The following is a 9731-nucleotide window of genomic DNA, read 5'->3' as shown; positions in this document are numbered from 1 at the left end:
CTTCTCCTTCGGAGGGTTCTCTCGTCCTCAGTATTAAGTCTATTAGCTCCTGACATACACAAACGAAACCAAAATCACAAGTGAAATACTCTAGAACTAGAGTGGAATTGGAGTTAGTGAAACAAAGTATCAAACAGTTAGCGGGCTTAACAAAAACACTAAAAAAAATGCTTAATCTAAACCACCATTCACTTAATCATTGTCAATCTTTTCCAATCCCCGGCAACGGCGCCAAAAACTTGATACGTAAAAATTTTTGTTTCACGTACAACCGGCAAGTATACCGGGTCGTATCAAGTAATAAGACTCACTAAGAGTGAGGTCGATCCCACGAGGATTGGTAGATCAAGCAACTTTAGTTAAATGGTAAGTTTAGTTAAGCAGATATAATTTTGATTTTATGAGCAATGTGACTTTTGAACATAATTGCAGGAATTTAAATGGCAATTAAGAACAAGAATATAGAAATAAAATGAAAGTAAATAACTGAAACTTAAATTGCAAGAAACTTAAATAACATCAAAGATAAATGGCAAGGAATTAAAGGGTGCAGAAATTTAAAGAACATAAGAGTAAATAGCAAGAATTGAAAGAACAAAATGTAGATGACAAGAATAATAAATTGACAGAATGTAAAAGGGACTTGGGTTATGGGTAGTCAAATAACTAGAAGCAAAAGAAATAAGAATTGATGATGGAGAAGATCATTAGGGATCAGAGATGCAAGTTTTCATGAATTGATGTTAGTCAAATCCTTCTCAATCATGGGTTTAGATCCATGGCAAGTGGGTAATTGAATCCCAATCTCTTGGTGATTCAATTTCTCTCAACATAACCAATTTCCACTCTCGTGATCTAATTGTTCATGAGAAGAGATGAAGCTCAAATCTAATCCAGCCACACAACTCCCATAATCTCAACCAAGGAGAGTTACATCTCACATACTAACCAAGGTGTGTTGATTAAAGAAATCATGAAAGGATGAACTCTAAACTGAATTATGTGGCTCATTCCTCAAATTCACCACATAATTCATATAGATTAACCCCTCTCTCGATGGTGGTTGAATCTTTGAAGAACAAGAGTTCCCTCTTTAGATCAACCACTAGAATTGAGGAGGAAAAGATGAGTTCACCAATGCATTCCAACAAGCAGAGCTCTTCCCCCTAATGAAAGTGGGGTTTAGTGAGTCATTGCTCCAATTTCAACAACAATTGCCATAAACCAAAATTTAACTAAAATGCAAAGAAAGATGAAGAAGAATAAGGAAATGCTTAAAGCTTAAGAAAATGAAGAAGAAAAGTTCCAAGAAGAACCAAAAATGCTCTCCGGGTATCCTCCCGGAAGTACTAAAGAGTTCTCAAATAAAAGTGCTAAGAGTCTAAAATTCTAAGTGTCAAAAAGTCCTCCACAAGTACACCAATCTCTTCTATTTATACTACTCTCAAAACTTCTTCAGAGATCTTCAATTGGGCTAGCAGTGTGGGCTTTCTCTTTGTTGAATTTCTGGTTCAATTGATGAAGTTTCTGGCCTTTGTGAGGAATAGAGGAAGCAGAGCAAGTTGGCTGCAATGCTGGCCCATTGAGGGGCGTTATTGGCAACAACTCTAGGCTTAATGCACGTTGGCAACGTGCATGGTATTTTCCTGGAAGTGAAGTTTGAGACTTGGGCGTTGCTGGCCCAAGTTATTGCCAACAACTTGCTTTTCTTCTTCTTGACTCTTCTTTCATGTCTAATGTTGCCCAAAATTTGAGTGTCAATCCTCTGCTTCAATATGGACTATTATACATCATTGGAAAGCTCTTGATGTCTTCTTTCCAATGCCACTGGAATCACCTCATTTGGACTTTCCTAGCTCAAGTTATGCTTCCTCAAAGAAGGTAAGGTCAAGCTGCCAAGTTGTTGCCAAAAACGCACCCATTCTCCCAAGTTGGCAACGTGCTCGTGCCTAGCCTCCCAAGGCAGAGAAATGAGGCTGGCGTTGTTGCCAAACACGCCTTCTTGCTAGCACGTTGGCAACGTGCCCGTTGCTTCCTCATGGGCTGCCTTCTAGCCTCCTTGAATTTCAACTTCATTTCCTTGTTTTTGGGCCTAAAGATGACTCTGATTCGCGCTTCCATTTCATGCTCCACTATAGACTATTATATATGGTTGGAAAGCTCTGAATGTCAGCTTTCCAACGCAACTGGAAGCACTCAATTTGGATCTCTATAACTCAAGGTATGCTCGTTTGAAGGAGACAGGGTCAGGCTGCCAAAATCGCACACGTTTTTGGTGAAAACGCCCTTGTTTCCAGCGTTGCCAACGTGCTCAGATTCTAAAGCTCTAAATGAAGCCATCTTTTGAAGCTTCAAATGAATGCCAATCCCATACTATGATATATGGTTGGAAAGCTCTGGATGTCTACTTTTCAATGCCGTTGAGAGTGCATCATTTGGATCTTTGTAGCTCAAGATATACTCCATTGAAGGAGGTAAGGTCAGGCTGTGCAGCTCTCCAGCGTTTTTGGCAAACACTCCTTTGTTCTTCCAAGTTAGCAACGTGCTACCTCCATTCTTCACCATCCAAAGCTTCCTGGCGTTGTTACCAAACACGCCAATGCTTTCTTGAGTTGGCAACGTGCTCGATGCTCTTTCCTAGCTCCAAATATTGCTTCCCACGTTGCCATTGAACACGCCTATAGAAGCTGGCGTTGGCAACGTGGTTGGCACTATCCCCTGGCGTTGGCAACGTGAATGGTGCCTCTCCCTGGCGTTAGCAACGTGAATGGTGCCTTGATTGGCGTTAGCAACTTGGTTGGCACCCAAGACTTGGTGCCTAGCCAAGCAACCATTCCTGGCGTTGTTGATGAACACTCCTTCTCTTCAGCACGTTGGCAACGTGCTCGAGCCTTCCTCAAGGCTCCATTCTTGTTGCTTGGCGTTGCCTAGGAACACGCCAGTGAAGTAGCACGTTGGCAACGTGCTCAAGCTCCTCCATGGCCCAAGTTCCTCTAGCTTAGCGTTGCTTTGAACAACGCCCATAGTTCTTGGCGTTGGCAACGCCCTCGAAACTCCTTCATGGCCCAAGTTCCTTGCTTGTGTGCGTTGCCCATAACCACTCACTCCTTCCTCCAAGTTGGCAACGCCAACATTTGCTCTCCAGGGCTGCCTTGGCGTTGCCTTCAACAACGCACACTCTTCTCCAAGTTGGCAACGCCAACTTCTCTTCTAAGGCTGCCTGGCGTTGTCATGAACAACACCCACTATCTCCAAGTTGGCAACGCCAACTTCTTCTTCCAAGGTTGCCTGGCGTTGTCATGAATAACGCCCACTATCTCCAAGTTGGCAACGCCAACTTCTTCTTGCCCAGCTTTGCATCATTCTTGCTTCCATGCTTTCTTGTTTCATCACCTATCATCAACAAAGGAAATAGCTTCAAAGTCTTACCAATTCATGCAATAAATTTCATGAGATTCATTCATACTCATTCATGTATGTATTCTTTAAATCATTTGCATGAATTTGGCTAGAATCAACATGTTCCTTGGTATTCTCATGCATGAAGATAAAACTCATAAAAAGACTTGTTTATTTAGAGAAAGTGAGTGAAACTAAGCTAAAACCAACTAAACTAACTAGTTAATATAGTAAATATGCAAATGCATCAATGAACCACAAATTCAAAAGACATATGCACTGTTCAAGCATACATTCAGAGGACAAAAGTGTTGCCACCACATCAAAATAATTAAACTGTTATAAAATTCAAAATTCATGCAATTCTTTTCCTTTTCAATTAAGCACGTTTTTATTTTAAGAAAGGTGATGGATTCATAGGACATTCATAGCTTTAAGGCATAAACACTAAGACACTAATGATCATAAGACACAAACATGGATAAACATAAGCACTAAAATTCGAAAAACAGAAGAATAAAGAACAAGGAAATCAAGGAACGGGTCCACCTTAGTGATGGCGGCTCTTCCTTCCTCTTGAAGGTCCTATGGAGTGCTTGAGCTCCTCAATGTCTCTTCCTTGCCTTTGTTGCTCCTCTCTCATGATTTTTTGATCTTCTCTAATTTCATGGAGGAGAATGGAGTGTTCTTGGTGCTCCACCCTTAGTTGTCCCATGTTGGAACTCAATTCTCCTAGGGAGGTGTTTAGTTGCTCCCAATAGTTTTGTGGAGGAAAGTGCATCCCTTGAGGCATCTCAGGGATCTCATGATGAGAGGGGTCTCTTGTGTGCTCCATCCTTTTCTTGGTAATGGGCTTATCCTCATCAATGGTGATGTCTCCCTCTATGTCAACTCCAACTGAATAACAGAGGTGACAAATGAGGTGAGGGAAGGCTAACCTTGCTAAGGTAGAGGACTTATCCGCCACCTTGTAGAGTTCTTGGGCTATAACCTCATGAACTTCCACTTCTTCTCCAATCATGATGCTATGGATCATGATGGCCCGGTCTAAAGTAACTTCGGACCGGTTGCTAGTGGGAATGATTGAGCGTTGGATAAACTCCAACCATCCTCTAGCCACGGGTTTGAGGTCATGCCTTCTCAATTGAACCGGCTTGCCTCTTGAATCTCTCTTCCATTGTGCGCCCTCTTCACATATGATTGTGAGGACTTGGTCCAACCTTTGATCAAAGTTGACCCTTCTTGTGTAAGGATGTTCATCTTCTTGCATCATAGGCAAGTTGAACGCCACCCTCACACTTTCCGGACTAAAATCCAAGTATTTCCCCCGAACCATAGTAAGATAATTCTTTGGATCCGGGTTCATACTTTGATCATGGCTCTTGGTGATCCATGCATTGGCATAGAACTCTTGAACCATCAAGATTCCAACTTGTTGAATGGGGTTAGTAAGTACTTCCCAACCTCTTCTTTGGATCTCATGGCGGATCTCCGGATATTCACCCTTTTTGAGTGAAAAGGGGACCTCGGGGATCACCTTCTTCAAGGCCACAACTTCACAAAAGTGGTCTTGATGCACCCTTGAGATGAACCTATCCATCTCCCATGACTCGGAGGTGGAAGCTTTTGCCTTTCCTTTCCTCTTTCTAGAGGTTTCTCCGGCCTTGGATGCCATAATTGTTATGGAAAAACGAAAAAGCAATGCTTTTACCACACCAAACTTAAAATGTTTGCTCGTCCTCGAGCAAAAGAAGAAAGAAGAGAGTAGATGAAGAAGAAATGAGGAAGAGGGAGATGGTGGTGTATTCGGCCAAGGAGGGGGAGGAGTGGTGTTTCGGTTGTGTGAAAATGAAGGGGTTAAGAAGGGTTTATATAGGAGAGAGGGGAGATGAGGTTCGGCCATTATGGGTGGGTTGGGAGGGAAAGTGGTTTGAATTTGAAGGGTGAGGTTGGTGGGGTTTTATGAAGGATGGATGTGAGTGGTGAAGAGAAAGATGGGATTTGATATGTGAAGGGTTTTTGGGGAAGAGGTGTTGAGGTGATTGGTGAATGGGGGAAGAAGAGAGAGAGTGGTGGTGGGGTCCTGTGGGGTCCACAGATCCTGTGGTGTCAAGAAAAAGTCATCCCTGCACCAAATGTTGCTCAAAATCACGTTTTGAGGCATTTCTGGCGTTAAACGCCGGGCTGATGCCCATTCCTGGCGTTTAACGCCAGGTTCTTACCCTTTTCTGGCGTTTAACGCCAGTCTGGTGCCCCTTTCTGGCATTAAACGCCCAGAATGGTGCCAGACTGGGCGTTAAACGCCCAACTGCTAGGTTTACTGGCGTTTGAACGCCAGCAACATCTTCCTCCAGGGTGTGCTGTTTTTCTTCCTGTTTTTCATTTTGTTTTTGCTTTTTTAATGGATTTTGTGACTTCTTATGATCATCAACCTACAAAATAAAATAAAATAACAAAAGAAACTAAATAAATTATAATCATTGGGTTGCCTCCCAACAAGCGCTTCTTTAATGTCAGTAGCTTGACAGAGAGCTCTCATGGAGCCTCACAGATACTCAGAGCAATGTTGGAACCTCCCAACACCAAACTTAGAGTTTGAATGTGGGGGTTCAACACCAAACTTAGAGTTTGGTTGTGGCCTCCCAACACCAAACTTAGAGTTTGACTGTGGGGGCTCTTCTTGACTCTGATTTGAGAGAAGCTCTTCATGCTTCATCTCTATGGTGACAGAGGGATATCCTTGAGCCTTAAACACAAAGGATTCTCCATTCACTTGAATGATCAGTTCACCTCCATCAACATCAATCACAGCCTTTGCTGTGGCTAGGAAGGGTCTGCCAAGGATGATGGCTTCATCCATGCACTTCCCAGTCTCTAGGACTATGAAATCAGTAGGGATGTAATGGTCTTCAATCTTAACCAAAACATTCTCTACAAGTCCATAAGCTTGTTTTCTTGAGTTGTCTGCCATCTCTAGTGAGATTTTTGCAGCTTGTACCTCAAAGATCCTTAGCTTCTCCATTACTGAGAGAGGCATGAGGTTTACACTTGACCCTAAGTCACACAGAGCCTTCTTGAAGGTCATGGTGCCTATGGTACAAGGTATGGAAAACTTCCCAGGGTCTTGTCTCTTTTGAGGTAGTTTCTGCCTAGACAAGTCATCCAGTTCTTTGGTGAGCAAAGGAGGTTCATCCTCCCAAGTCTCATTTCCAAATAACTTGTCATTTAGCTTCATGATTGCTCCAAGGTACTTAGCAACTTGCTCTTCAATGACATACTCATCCTCTTCAGAGGAAGAATACTCATCAGAGCTCATGAAAGGCAGAAGTAGGTCCAATGGAATCTCTATGGTCTTATTTTGAGCCTCAGATTCCCATGGTTCCTCATTGGGGAACTCATTGGAGGCTAGTGCACGCCCATTGAGGTCTTCCTCAGTGGCGTTCACTTCCTCTCCCTCCTCTCCAAATTCGGCCATATTGATGGCTTTGCACTCTCCTTTTGGATTTTCTTCTGTGTTGCTTGGAAGAGTACTTGGAGGGAGTTCAGTAACTTTCTTGCTCAGCTGTCCCACTTGTCCTTCCAAATTCTTAATGGAAGACCTTGTTTCAGTCATGAAACTTTGAGTGGTTTTGATTAGATCAGAGACCATGGTTGCTAAGTCAGAGGGGTTCTGCTTAGAATTCTCTGTCTGTTGCTGAGAAGATGATGGAAAAGGTTTGCCATTGTTAAACCTGTTTCTTCCACCATTATTATTGAAACCTTGTTGAGGTCTCTCTTGATTCTTCCATGAGAGATTTGGGTGATTTCTCCATGAAGAATTATAGGTGTTTCCATAGGGTTCTCCTAGGTAATTCACCTCTTCCATTGAAGGGTTCTCAGGATCATAAGCTTCTTCCTCAGATGAAGCCTCCTTAGTACTGCTTGGTGCATTTTGCATTCCAGACAGACTTTGAGAAATCAAATTGACTTGTTGAGTCAATATCTTGTTCTGAGCCAATATGGCATTCAGAGCATCAATCTCAAGAACTCCTTTCTTCTGACTTGTCCCATTGTTCACAGGATTCCTTTCAGAAGTGTACATGAATTGGTTATTTGCAACCATTTCAATGAGCTCTTGAGCCTCTGTAGGCGTCTTCTTCAGATGAAGAGATCCTCCAGCAGAGCTATCCAAAGACATCTTGGATAGTTCAGAGAGACCATCATAGAAGATACCTATGATGCTCCATTCAGAAAGCATGTCAGAAGGACATTTTCTGATTAATTGTTTGTATCTTTCCCAAGCTTCATAGAGGGATTCTCCATCCTTCTGTCTGAAAGTTTGGACTTCCACTCTAAGCTTGCTCCATCTTTGAGGTGGAAAGAACTTTGCCAAGAAGGCATTGACTAGCTTTTCCCAAGAGTCCAGGCTTTCTTTAGGTTGAGAGTCCAACCATGTCCTAGCTCTGTCTCTTACAGCAAAAGGGAATAGCATCAGTCTATAGACCTCAGGGTCTATCCCATTAGTCTTGACTGTGTCACAGATTTGCAAGAATTCAGCTAAGAACTGATGAGGATCTTCCATTGGAAGTCCATGGAACTTGCAATTCTGTTGCATTAGAGAAACTAATTGAGGTTTAAGCTCAAAGTTGTTTGCTCCAATGGCAGGGATAGAGATGCTTCTCCCATAAAAATCAGGAGTAGGTGCAGTAAAGTCACCCAGCACCTTCCTTGCATTGTTCGCATTATTGTTGTTTTCGGCTGCCATGTCTTCTTCTTCTTTGAAGAATTCGGTCAGGTCCTCTAAAGAGAGTTGTGCTTTGGCTTCTCTTAGTTTTCTCTTCAAGGTCCTTTCGGGTTCAGGGTCAGCTTCAACAAGAATGCCTTTGTCTCTGCTCCTGCTCATATGAAAGAGAAGAGAACAAGAAAATGTGGAGTCCTCTATGTCACAGTATAGAGATTCCTTGAGGTGTCAGAGGAAAAGAGAAATAGAAAGAAGAAGGAGAAGAAGAATTCGAACTTTACTTAGATAAGGTTCGAATTGTGCATTAAGAAGGAGTGGTACTCCATAAATAGAAGGACGTGAGGAGGAGGGGAGTAATTTTTCGAAAATTAATTAAAATATTTTGGAAACATTTTTGAAAAACACTAATTGATTTTCGAAAATAAAAGTGGAAAAGAAATCAAGTGATTTTTGAAAAAGATTTTTAAATTAGGAATCAAAAAGATTTGATTGTAAACTATTTTGACAAAGATGTAGTTAAGAAGATATGATTGGTTTTAAAAAGATGTGATTGAAAAGATATGATTTGAAAACAATTTTAAAAAAAAAGATTTGATTTGAAAATAAATAACTTGCCTAACAAGAAAAGATATGATTCAAACATAAAACCTTCCTCAACAGAAAAGGCAAAAAAATGTTCAATCAAATCATTAATCGTTAGTAAGTATCTTTGAAAAAGGAAAGAAATTAATTTTGAAAACATTTGATTGAAAAGATATGATTTGAAAAAGATTTGATTATGAAAAACTTTGAAAACTTGAAAAAAAAAATTGATTTGAAAACAAAATCTTCCCCCTAGCACCATCCTGGCGTTAAACGCCCAGAATGGTATCCATTCTGGCGTTTAACGCCCAAAATGCACCCTTTTTGGGCGTTAAACGCCCAACCAGGTACCCTGGCTGGCGTTTAAACGCCAGTCTGCCTTCTTCACTGGGCATTTTTGAATGCCCAGCTTTTTCTGTATAATTCCTCTGCAGTATGTTCTGAAGCTTCAATTCTCTGTATTATTGACTTGAAAAGACACAAAATAAAAAATATTTTTGGATTTTTAATAATCAAAATGCAACAAGAATCAAATAACAATGCATGCAAGACACCAAACTTAGCAGTTTGTATACCATTGACACTATATGAGACACATAAACACTCAAGTCAAAAGAATTCAAAGATCAGAGTAAGAAATCATCAAGAATTACTTGAAGATCCTTAAAACACATGAATGAATGCATGCAATTGACACCAAACTTAAAATGAGACACTAGACTCAAGCAAGAAACATCCAATATTTTTGGTTTTTATGGTTTTTGTGAATTTTTTTGTGATTTTCGAAAATTAAGTGGAAACATCAAAATTCTTAATGAGAATTCCAGGAATCAGTGCAATGCTAGTCTAAGACTCCGGTCCAGGAATTAGACATGGCTTCACAGCCAGCCAAGCTTTCAAAGAAAGCTTCGGTCCAAAACACTAGACATGGCCAAAGGCCAGCCAAGCCTTAGCAGATCACTGCTCCAAAAGCAAGATTGATAAAAAATCAACAAGCTTCTGTGATGATAAGTTGAAACCTCGGTCCAAT

At 41.2% G+C, this 9731-nt stretch overlaps 1 non-coding gene across 1 annotated transcript; it reads left to right on the top strand.

Moving 5' to 3' along the window:
- Positions 1–7630: 7630 nt before the first annotated feature.
- On the top strand, positions 7631–7738 carry LOC130958944 (small nucleolar RNA R71). The gene has a single exon (XR_009078043.1). It is a non-coding gene; the product is annotated as a small nucleolar RNA R71 (small nucleolar RNA).
- The last annotated feature ends 1993 nt before the right edge of the window (positions 7739–9731 follow it).

Source organism: Arachis stenosperma, chromosome 10, assembly GCF_014773155.1.
Source record: "Arachis stenosperma cultivar V10309 chromosome 10, arast.V10309.gnm1.PFL2, whole genome shotgun sequence".
Classification (NCBI taxonomy): Eukaryota; Viridiplantae; Streptophyta; class Magnoliopsida; order Fabales; family Fabaceae; genus Arachis; species Arachis stenosperma.
Note: the sequence above shows the minus strand (reverse complement) of the source record. Positions and strands in the feature narration are given on the sequence as shown.